The following is a 10,158-nucleotide window of genomic DNA, read 5'->3' on the forward strand; positions in this document are numbered from 1 at the left end:
ACCTAAATTTTCAAAACTGTTTTTAGAGCTCTTTGAATAGGGTTGGGTTGAGGTACGAAACTGTCTATATCCTTGACTTATTGTTGAAAAAATATATTTTTTAAATTAAAAAAACAGAAAGTGATGCTGTGAAAAGAGTAGACTTTGAAACAAGACAGACAGCGGTTCTAATCCTGACTCTACACCTTCCCCATTGTGTAATGTCAGGGAATTTCTTGCTGACTTGTCTGTACCTCAGTTCCTTGATAATTGGATTGGTTACCTCTCACAGGGATATTGTAAAAAGGAATGTGTTTAAGAAACAGTACCTATTTATTATAAGTAAATATATACTGGTGGGACTCAAGCATCCTGAATTCACCAGGATTTGAGGCACCAAGTTGAATTTGGGGGATCCCAAAAGACAGATTCTCTGAATTTTATTCAACTCTCTTCTAGGTAGGTGATGGGGGGAATACAGCTTGGAAAAGAATCTTAAATGTCCACAGATAGCCTTACGGGAATTATAGAGCTGGGGTAGCATTTGGAGAGTGGGATCTGAGGAAAGTACAGTCCTCCCTCTTTCCCCTAGAACAGTGCCACCTTAGGTTCTTTTTGCATCTTACCTGGAGCCATGAGCTTGTAAAGAGGAACCATGGCAGAGAGGCTAAGAGTGCAGACTTATTACCTAAGTATCAGGCCAAGTACTCTTTGCTAGACTTGCACTAAGGTGCTTACTTATTCTGCCTCTCATCCATATATATATATATATATGAGAGAGAGAGAGAGAGAGAGAGAGAGAGAGAGAGAGAGAGAGAAATAACATTTTCTACCTCTGAATAATATTAGTTAATATATGAGCTTCCAGTGGTATCAAGGTAACAGGTAAGTGCAATCATTATCATAGGTATTAAATTCCTCCTCAAAATGAATCCCCCAATTCCCCATGGTTAGTTTTGAAGTTTCTAAAGCTGAAATTTACAGAAAAAAAATTAAGACAATATTCATCAAACTCTATGCAAAAGAGAAATAGCAATTATGATTGACAGAGAACAGATCAGCAAGAAGCCAAGAGGTTTGCAATCCTAGGGACAGACCTCAGCAAGCAGTGATGACCTGACTGGTCCACATTTCCTTCCAACATAACCAAGGAAGCTGTCAGGGTTAATTATTGTGAACCATCTGGTAGTTTAAATCCAATTTTAAATTGTCTGGATAGTAATAAAACTTTGGTTTTTACTTTGTCTTTGAAAAAGTGCTATCTCAATTTAAAAAATCCCCCTGAGCTCTGTGACTCATATCATAAGAAATCTGACCTTTCAACGGAAAGGGAGAAAAAAAAATCTAAGTTGTTACCTTGACAACAAAAGGTAAGCAGGATGCTTTGAGCTCTAGTGCTTCTGCTATAAATAATCTATCTTTGGCCAGAGGAATATAATGTGAGCATAGAGGGGAATCAGCTGGTTTGGCTATGGGAAGAGTCTGCCCTTCAGGAGATCATTTTAATCACCATTTTTAGGAGTCATTCCCAAAGGCACTTTTGTTGCAATTAACCAATAAACCAGTAAGAGAGAATGAATTCAATCTCTAAGAATGGACATTTATACAATGAGGTCTGATAATGTTTTTCACGTGAGAAATCTCTCTGTATATATTTGTTCCATTGTCTAAATTCTTATGTTTTCCTTTGCAATATGTTTTCTGCAGTTTCCCCACAAACTATAAAACATAATGAAGGGAAGCTAACAATGAACTTTGGTCTTTCAGCCATGACTTACAGAGTGTTATCCTGTGCAGAAGCAATAAAGTAGGATGACTTTTAAGACACTGGATTATTAAAAAGAAAAAAAAAAGTTCTCTTTGGTTGGAAGAAACAAAATACTATTGAACTTATTTTTTTAAAACAGCTGTAGTCATGGATAGGTTTAAGATTTATGGTTGTGATTATCCCTTTGCCTGCTGACGTAAATTAGTCTTCTGGGAAGTCCGAGTTATTTCTCAATAAGCTTTAATAGTCTGTGAGTCAGAGGAGGTGCCGTTGATAATGAGTCGTGCAGGATTTATAGAAAGGTAACTGAAAAATTGAAGGGAATGTCCATCCAATGGCTTTTGAAAATATTGCATAAAAATATTTCTTGAATGAGAGTCTTTACTGTGATAGTTTATGGCTGCTTTTCAATAAATACGATTCATGGAGGAAATTTTCCTAAAATAACCTTTCAGAACGGTGAGGCTCCCCCTGAGTGTTAATGCTTCTTATGGTTTTCATGGGGTCAGAATTACACACTCAGACCTAGGTGAGCAAAATAGGGTAACTTGATTGAATTTTTCCAACTGATCTTGTTTTGTTCTCAAGTTCCTACTATGGATGATTACTTGGGGCGGGGGCGGGGAGGCGCTGCTTTAGACTAAAAGATACTTAAGATTCATAACAATCAAATGCAACATGTTGATTAAGTCTCCATTCAAACAAGCCAACAGCAAAAAGGCAATTTGAGACCACCAGAGACACTTCTAAAGGACTGCATTTTGATTAATCCATAAAATGATTATCAATTGTTTAAAGTGTAATAATAGCCTTGTGGTAATGCTTGAAATTGCCTTTAGTTTTTTGGTGGGGTTCTTTTTTATTTTTGTCTTTTTGGGAACTTTGGGTCAAACCCAGAGCTTTGCGAATACAAGGCAGACGCTTTGCCACTGAGCTATACTCCAACCCTTTATTTTTTGATACATATATGGAAGTCTGTAAGAGCAAAGTGACACATGTCTAGGATTTGCTGTAAAATATTTTATCAAGAAAGAGTGGGTTATAGAGGAGACAAGAGTGGCAAAAATCTAGAATGTGAGTAATGGACATGTGAGGACTCATTATACTACTCCTTTCTGTGTGTTTGAAAATATTCATAATTTTTTAAAAGTCCCTTGTAGCCTAAAACAGTCTCTCTTCTTTCCCAAGAAGGTGCCTTGTAAGGAATGGCTGGTATAGTCTTTTGGGGCAGGGGTAGTATGAAGTGGGCTCATTATGATGTTCTCTGGGTCTGACTCTGAAGGGTCTATAATTTATACAGTTGAAACAGGTTGCCCCCTCATGTTGAGGCCCGATGTTTTCTTCTTCTCCCTCCCTCCCTTTCTTTTCTTCTTTTTTTCTTTTCTTTCTTCCTTTCTTTTTAAATAATTTTTTAAAGAATTTAACCTTTATATTTTATTTATGTATTTAATGTGGTGTTGAGGATTGAGCCTAGTGCCTTACCCATGCTAGGCAAGTGCTCTACCACTGAACTACAGCCCCAGCCCTTATCCCTTTGTTTCGTATCTCAGCTTTTGTTGGTGAGGCCTGGATCTGTTTTCTAATACTCTCCTGGCTTGAATGATCTATGACATAGCTCTCAGTTATATTACCACTTCACAGTGTCCCCTCCTGTCTTCTGAGTTCATCAGCTGATATCTTCAACTCTCTCTTCCTGCTATTCCTGGAGAATCAATGGAACACTTAGGATGTTATATTCAAGCACTCTTCTTAGCCAATTTTACTGTACTCCCAAATGCCTCCCTGGATAGACGGGCTCCGTGCCAACTTCTGGGCTTCTCTGACAAGCATGCTGTCTTTCCAGATTGGACCCAGAGGAGGGCAGATCAAGTTTTTGTTCTGTAATCACCCTAGACTTAACTGAGTACTTCTTCCTCATCCCTTGAAGGTTGGCCCTCAGAGTTCAGGAAAGCAAACCTTCACATCAAACCTCTTGGTCTTCTTTTTTCTTTCCAGCCTCATTACCCATCACGTGTACACACACACACACACACACACACACACACACAGCATCCCCAAAGGAAGTAGCCCTTAAAACCAACAGAAACCATCTCCTTTGCATATTTGTTCATTGACTTTTCCCCACTAAAATGGAAGCTCTATGATGAGGGCAGGGATCTGAATTTGTTTTCTTTACTGTTCAACCTCCTGGAGCGGTTATTTGGAATTATTATTATTATCATGATCATCATCATCATCATTATGAGACACAGAGTCTCACTAAATTGCCCAGGCTGGGCTTGGACTTGTGATCCTCCTATTTCAGCCTCCTGAGTCTCTAGGATTACAGGCCACTGTGCCAATTATATTTGGCATCATTGGATGCTCAATAAATACACATTAAAGAACTCAGTCAATAAACAAAATTATATACCATTTTCTATGGTACTTATTTTGCAGATTTACTTGTATTAGTGTAAATACTTGATTAATGTAAATCTTTCCTACTAAACCTGTTTCGGATATTTACCTAATAAAAGTACACTTGAATGCTTGCTAAACATACTACTCTCAATTCTTTTCTTACAATTCTAATTCTGTAGGTCTTGGATGGAGATAAGAAATCTGAATGTTTTACAAGTTTCTGTCACCCCCAAGGAGATTTCCATCATTAGGCAACTTTAGAAAACATGACTTTAAAACATAAGCTCTATAAAGGAGCTACTGGATCTGATTTTTGTTATCAGAGAGATATGGCATATAGTTGGACTTCATTATGTTTTTCTAAAATAAATGATAATGGTGAACATGTGCTAGCCTCTTTGTGACTCGGTATTCTCTTTTCAATTACAAGACAGAAATTTTATATAAAAGTTGTATGGGTTAATTAATAAAAAAAAACACTATTTGACTTTCTAGCATCATATTATATTTTAAACCTTGTGCATTCAATGTGTTTTTTTTTTTCCTACCTCATTAACAAGAGACACAAAATACAGATATCAAGAAATCAGCTGGGTGTGGTGGTGTACATCTGAAATCGCAATTACTTGAGAGGCTGGGGTGTGGTGAGCCGTTCTAATAGACCGTGGCCGCCATTAGAAGATGGCGCCGGCTTCCACTGTGGCCTGTGACAAACAACTCCTAATATGGAGAATTGGCACGCAATCCCTTCCCACCCTATGAGAAAGGTCCACGTGGCAGCTTAGGATTGGTATGCGGGAGGCTTTATTAGGCTGTGCTTGGGCACTCGGCGGGGGGTCGCTAGAAGATGATACTTGAATCAAGGCCTGAATAAACCGCTGAAAGAAGAATCCTGTGTCGTGTTTTCCCTTGCTGGCGAGGGGTCGCGACACTGGGGCAGGAGGATCACAAGTTGGAGGCCAGTCTCAGCAACTTAGCAAGTCCCTGAGCCACTTATCGAGACCCTGTCTCAAATAAAAATTAAAAAGGGCTGGGAGTATGGCTCGGTGGTTAAGTATTCCTGGGTTCAATTCCTGGTACAAAACAAACAAAGAAACAACAACCAAACATTGAAACAACAACAACAAAATAACTTTAAATGAATAAAAATATTTCAATGTAAAAAAAAATTTTTTAAAAAAGAAACCAGTCATGTTCTCTTCTAAAGCCAAAGGAAAAAATGAAACAAAATGTATTTACTAAACTGAAACAATTAAATTCTTAGTATGAATAATCATGAAAGAAGCAGCAAATATCCTGTCATATTTTCAGATACCAGGAAAATAAACTAAGATTTTTATTTTCAGTTTTGTTCTGAAAACATTTAGCAGATAAATAATTAGATGAAATATATAAAACCATTATTTCTCTATTATCATTTTGATACTTTTGTACTTCAGAGTCAAATACTGTGACTATAGGAGAGAAGCAGAAACCTGGGACCACAGAACAGTCACTGTGCTGGGGACAGGAGACCTGGGTCCTGATCCTGTCTGGCTTGGTGACTGACTGCGTCTATAGCCATCATCACAGTTTGTCCTCTCTCAGCCTGGTTTGTTTCCATGAGAGTTAGAAACATGAGGGTTGAATAAATTGGCTTCTGGGATTTAGTAAAGCTTTTGCGTCCTATAGTTTGTTATTCACAGGAGAGGTGCTGCTCTAGGCACTGGGGCCACAGTGAACAGTACATCCAGCAAATCAGACAGACGTCTGCCCTCTGGGACTTGTAATCAAGCAGGAATAGACTGATTATAAAAAGTAAAGATGTTTAGATGATTGATAGATGCTATAGAGAAAAAGAAAGCAGGGAAGAGAATGTGGGGCTAGTAATTAACAAAGTGAGCAGGCAAGTATCTGAAATTTGGATAAAAACCTCTTGTCCTTTGCCAACACAGAATTCCCTGGTCAAGTTCATAGGGAAAGGTTGCAGCCAGAAGCAAAAATAAAGCTGAAGGCAATGAGTATACATAAATTTTAATTTCCTAGAAGAGCCACAGAAAAAAATCTTTTTTTAAAATAAAGTCCTGATTTTTTAAAAACAACTAGCTATTATTTTTCTAGAGCTGCCATAACAAACCATATGGCTTAAAGCAACAGAAACATAGACTCTCACAGTTCTAGAGGCAAGAGCCTAGTCAAGATGCCTGCTAGACTGAGCTTTCTCTGAGACTCTGGGTTCAGTTTTCCTTACCCCTTCCTGGCATCTGGTGGTGGCCTGCCAGCCTTGCTGTGCCTTGGTCTGCAGCTATGTCAGTCCACTCCCTACCTCAGTCCTCACTTGGTGTTCTCCTTATTGGATCTGAGTGACTGTATCTCTTCTCTTCTTTATAAGGACACCAGTTATATTAGATAAAGGACCCACTCTGCTCTATATGACCTCATCTTCATTAGCTACACCTACAGCAACCCTATTTCCAAATAAGATCACATTGTGAGGTACTGGAGGTTTGAGGACATTTTTTTAGGAGCACAAATCAATATGTAACAACTATCACTTCATTTGCATTTTTTCAGCCTGCTCTAGATAGCATTCTGTAGGGCAAATAAATCATGTATATGCTCACACATTATTTGTGGGTGAGTTCTGGGACAGAGATGAAGACCCATAAAAGGTCTGATGAGAGCAAGCCTGGCTTTGACTCTTTATACCTATGTCCAGAGTATTTTCTGAAATAACTGGATGAATAAATAGGCGATATTTATTTTATGTCTCTAGATATCTTGAAGGGTACTCTATTACTAAAGAGAGAACTCAACCTCATTTATAGTTAATGAAACTAAACTCAAAGGTCAATACTTTAGGCAGATTTCTACTGGAATTCCAACAGAGCCATAGAAATAGTAACCATCCACCACCTACATATACAACTAACCTGGCACTCTGTGTTCCCTTTCCTCTGCCTTGGATCTCGCTGTATCATGAGACTACATTTGTGTTTGATCGATTACCCAGCCACCCTGTTCTGTTTGGGCTAATTCTTAAATGCCAGCCTTTCTCTTTTGTGTGATAAAGATTATCTGTGAATTTCTCAGTATTTTATCTTCCCTTTCCTCAAAACCAGGGTAATTCACCTGGATGAAATATTTTTAAGCTTAGGCTATAGTAGTCACGGAAAGGCTTCTGGACAGTTATTTGGGTCCTGGCATCTGTCCTGTTTTCTACTTGAGAGAAAAATGCAAGAACTTGAACAACAGTCCTTTGCACAATGAAGTGAGCTGACAGTGGAAGCTATACCCTAAGAATGGTGGTGTAGAAAGACAGAATATTGGATTCCTGGTGATATGTTAGAACCACAGTATCAGCATAGGACAGTTACTTCCAGACTCTTCCTTGGTTTGCAGTTCCATCAGTCCAGTCTGTACTTTAGTCCTGACACAAGTTCCTCACTTTGTGGATATAAGTGTCTTTTCTCTTTTATAATGCCCCCTTTCATTTTGGATTAAGGGCCTACCTTACTTCTGACTTAATCTTAACTAACTACATCTGTAACAACCTTATCACCAAAAGAGACCACTTTCTGCAAAATAGTCTCTATTGGTGGGTTCCACCACCACTGAGGACCTCCTCCCATTATCTCTCTACTTAGTGGTGATAGGGCTTTCTCCAGCTGCTAATCCACAGGTTTCCTTCAGGGGTCAGAGTAAATATCTCAGCCTTTCATAATCTGTGCAAAACTTCCTATATATAATGCCCTGTAAATATGTAGACTGGTTTCTGATTTCTGATTGGAGCTGTTTTATGAATGTTGGAGCTACTGCATTTTTCATAAGGAGGGAATTTTGTTTTCTCCCAATTGAATACAATACCTGACTGTTACTTCTTATTTCAGAATTCAGAAAGATAATAAAGAGAAACCTCCAGGATGCTAAGGCTTCTAAACATTTGGGTTAGACCAGAAGATCCTGGCCATTTATGGCTTCTGCCAACCATGTTTGAACCTTCAAAGGATCTTATTTCAGAAATCAAAACTTAAAGATCTGTCATTCTTTTTTCACTGATAAACTTATTATATGCCTCCATGAGAGCTACATCTCTGTCAAAGACCCACGTTGGGGGTCAGGTCATAAAATGTGAATGGCTCCCTGCTCAGTTTTTGCCCTGTGGACCAAGAGGAGGGTAAGACTATTGAATCTCACCACAGCTTCCTTGTATTCTACTCTCAATACAGTCCATTCCTTCCATATTTCCTAAAAGAGTTTGATTGACAGTTTCAAGTTCTTCCTCTGGCCTTTAACACTAGCATGTGCTTTCTGAGACCTACTGCTCTGGAGAGCAAGCTTCACTGATTTCCTGCTTCTTGTACTGGGGTCCTGGGATGTGTGTGCTGGAAGCAAGCAACCAGATTTGATGGTGACAGGGTCTTCCAAAGGTTTCAGCATTCTATCTGTGTGTTTCCATTCTTTCCACTTCAACATTCTTTGAAGTCTATATGGGCCACACAAGGGTCCACAGTTTCCACTCCTCAAATATTTTTTCTGTAGGAAGCCCTTCCTGAAACCATTGATAAGCCTCACATTAAAGCAGTGTTCTAGATCTCTACTGAGGCATGTATTCTCTGGTCTTAGAGCCCTACATCACAAATTTCCATATTTGATCACTTCTATCCCTGATGTTTCTCCCATCAAAAGAAGATATACTGAGTGCCGCAAGACCTCGGGTTAAATACGAACATGGTTCTTCTGCAGTGATTGAGCGATCTTGCCTCACTACATGTGGCAGAGTTAGTTCCTGTACTGCAATTCCCCAATGCCTACACCCCCATTTGGAAGACACACTCCAAGAATGAGTCCAAATTTGCTCATAAGTGATTATAAGCATGTGTAGGGTACAAACCATATGAAACTATTTATTTGTTATCCCCAGTAATGTTTTCCTTCAGAATAAACATAACTGAACAGAGATGTACATGGAAAGTTCTTTTTTCCCTTTGCCACTCTCTGCCCTTTCTTTGGGGGCACAAGTTTGCCCCTAGTGATTAAGGCCAGCAAGACCTGTCCCTGTTTCTAGCCCAAGGAAACAAATATGGATTCTTAAACTCTCCAGTGTGCAGCATCTGTAAGACTGAGAAATCTCTCTTGCTAATAAAGATCACTTCTTATGTAACATATCTGCAGTGTTTGCTTGTTCCAAAAGATGATTCCTTCTTTTCATGAGTAATAAAGTGGAGAAAAAGAGAAATTGAAGGTGGTGGATGATTTCATCCTGTTAGAGAAAAGAATAAACAATTGACAAATTTCATAAAAATGAAAAAGAACCCAGTAACGTAAAGTTTTCTGAATTTTAGACAAAAGAGTATGAGAATAATCAAAGCTGGATAAGTCTAAAGGATTTCTAAGAAAAATCCATATAATTAAGATGTTCTTTCTTTAGTATTTGTTTATAGAACTGTTATTTTATAAATAGTATTCTTCAAATCTGTTGTGAAACAATACTTTTTGAAATCTCTGTAGAGATAATTAGATAAAAAGCACTAAATAGGTATATAAAACAATAATATATACCCAATCATATCAGAGGTAATTTTGATGCGAAGTCATTAAGTTGCAAAAGAATTATTTATAAAGAAAAATAATCTCCTTACATGGTGGTCATGCATTTCAGGGCACAAAAATAATCGTGTGTGTGTGTGTGTGTGTGTGCGTATGTGTGTAATGAGGGAGGGGGGGAGAGAGAGACAGAGATATCGAGATCCTATAAAAATAATTATCTTTATTCAACAAGAAATTCTTTTTTTTTTGTTTTTAATTTTTTTTTTAATTTTTTATTGTGGGTTGTTCAAAACATTACAAATTTCTTGACATATCATATTCCACACTTTGATTCAAGTGGGTTATGAACTCCCACCTTCACCCCATACACAGATTGCAGAATCACATCAGTTACACATCCATTGATTTACATATTGCCATACTAGTGTCTGTTGTGCTCGGCTGCCTTTCCCATCCTCCACCCTCCCCCCTCCCCACCT

Source organism: Marmota marmota, unplaced genomic scaffold (assembly GCF_001458135.2).
Source record: "Marmota marmota marmota unplaced genomic scaffold, marMar, whole genome shotgun sequence".
Classification (NCBI taxonomy): Eukaryota; Metazoa; Chordata; class Mammalia; order Rodentia; family Sciuridae; genus Marmota; species Marmota marmota.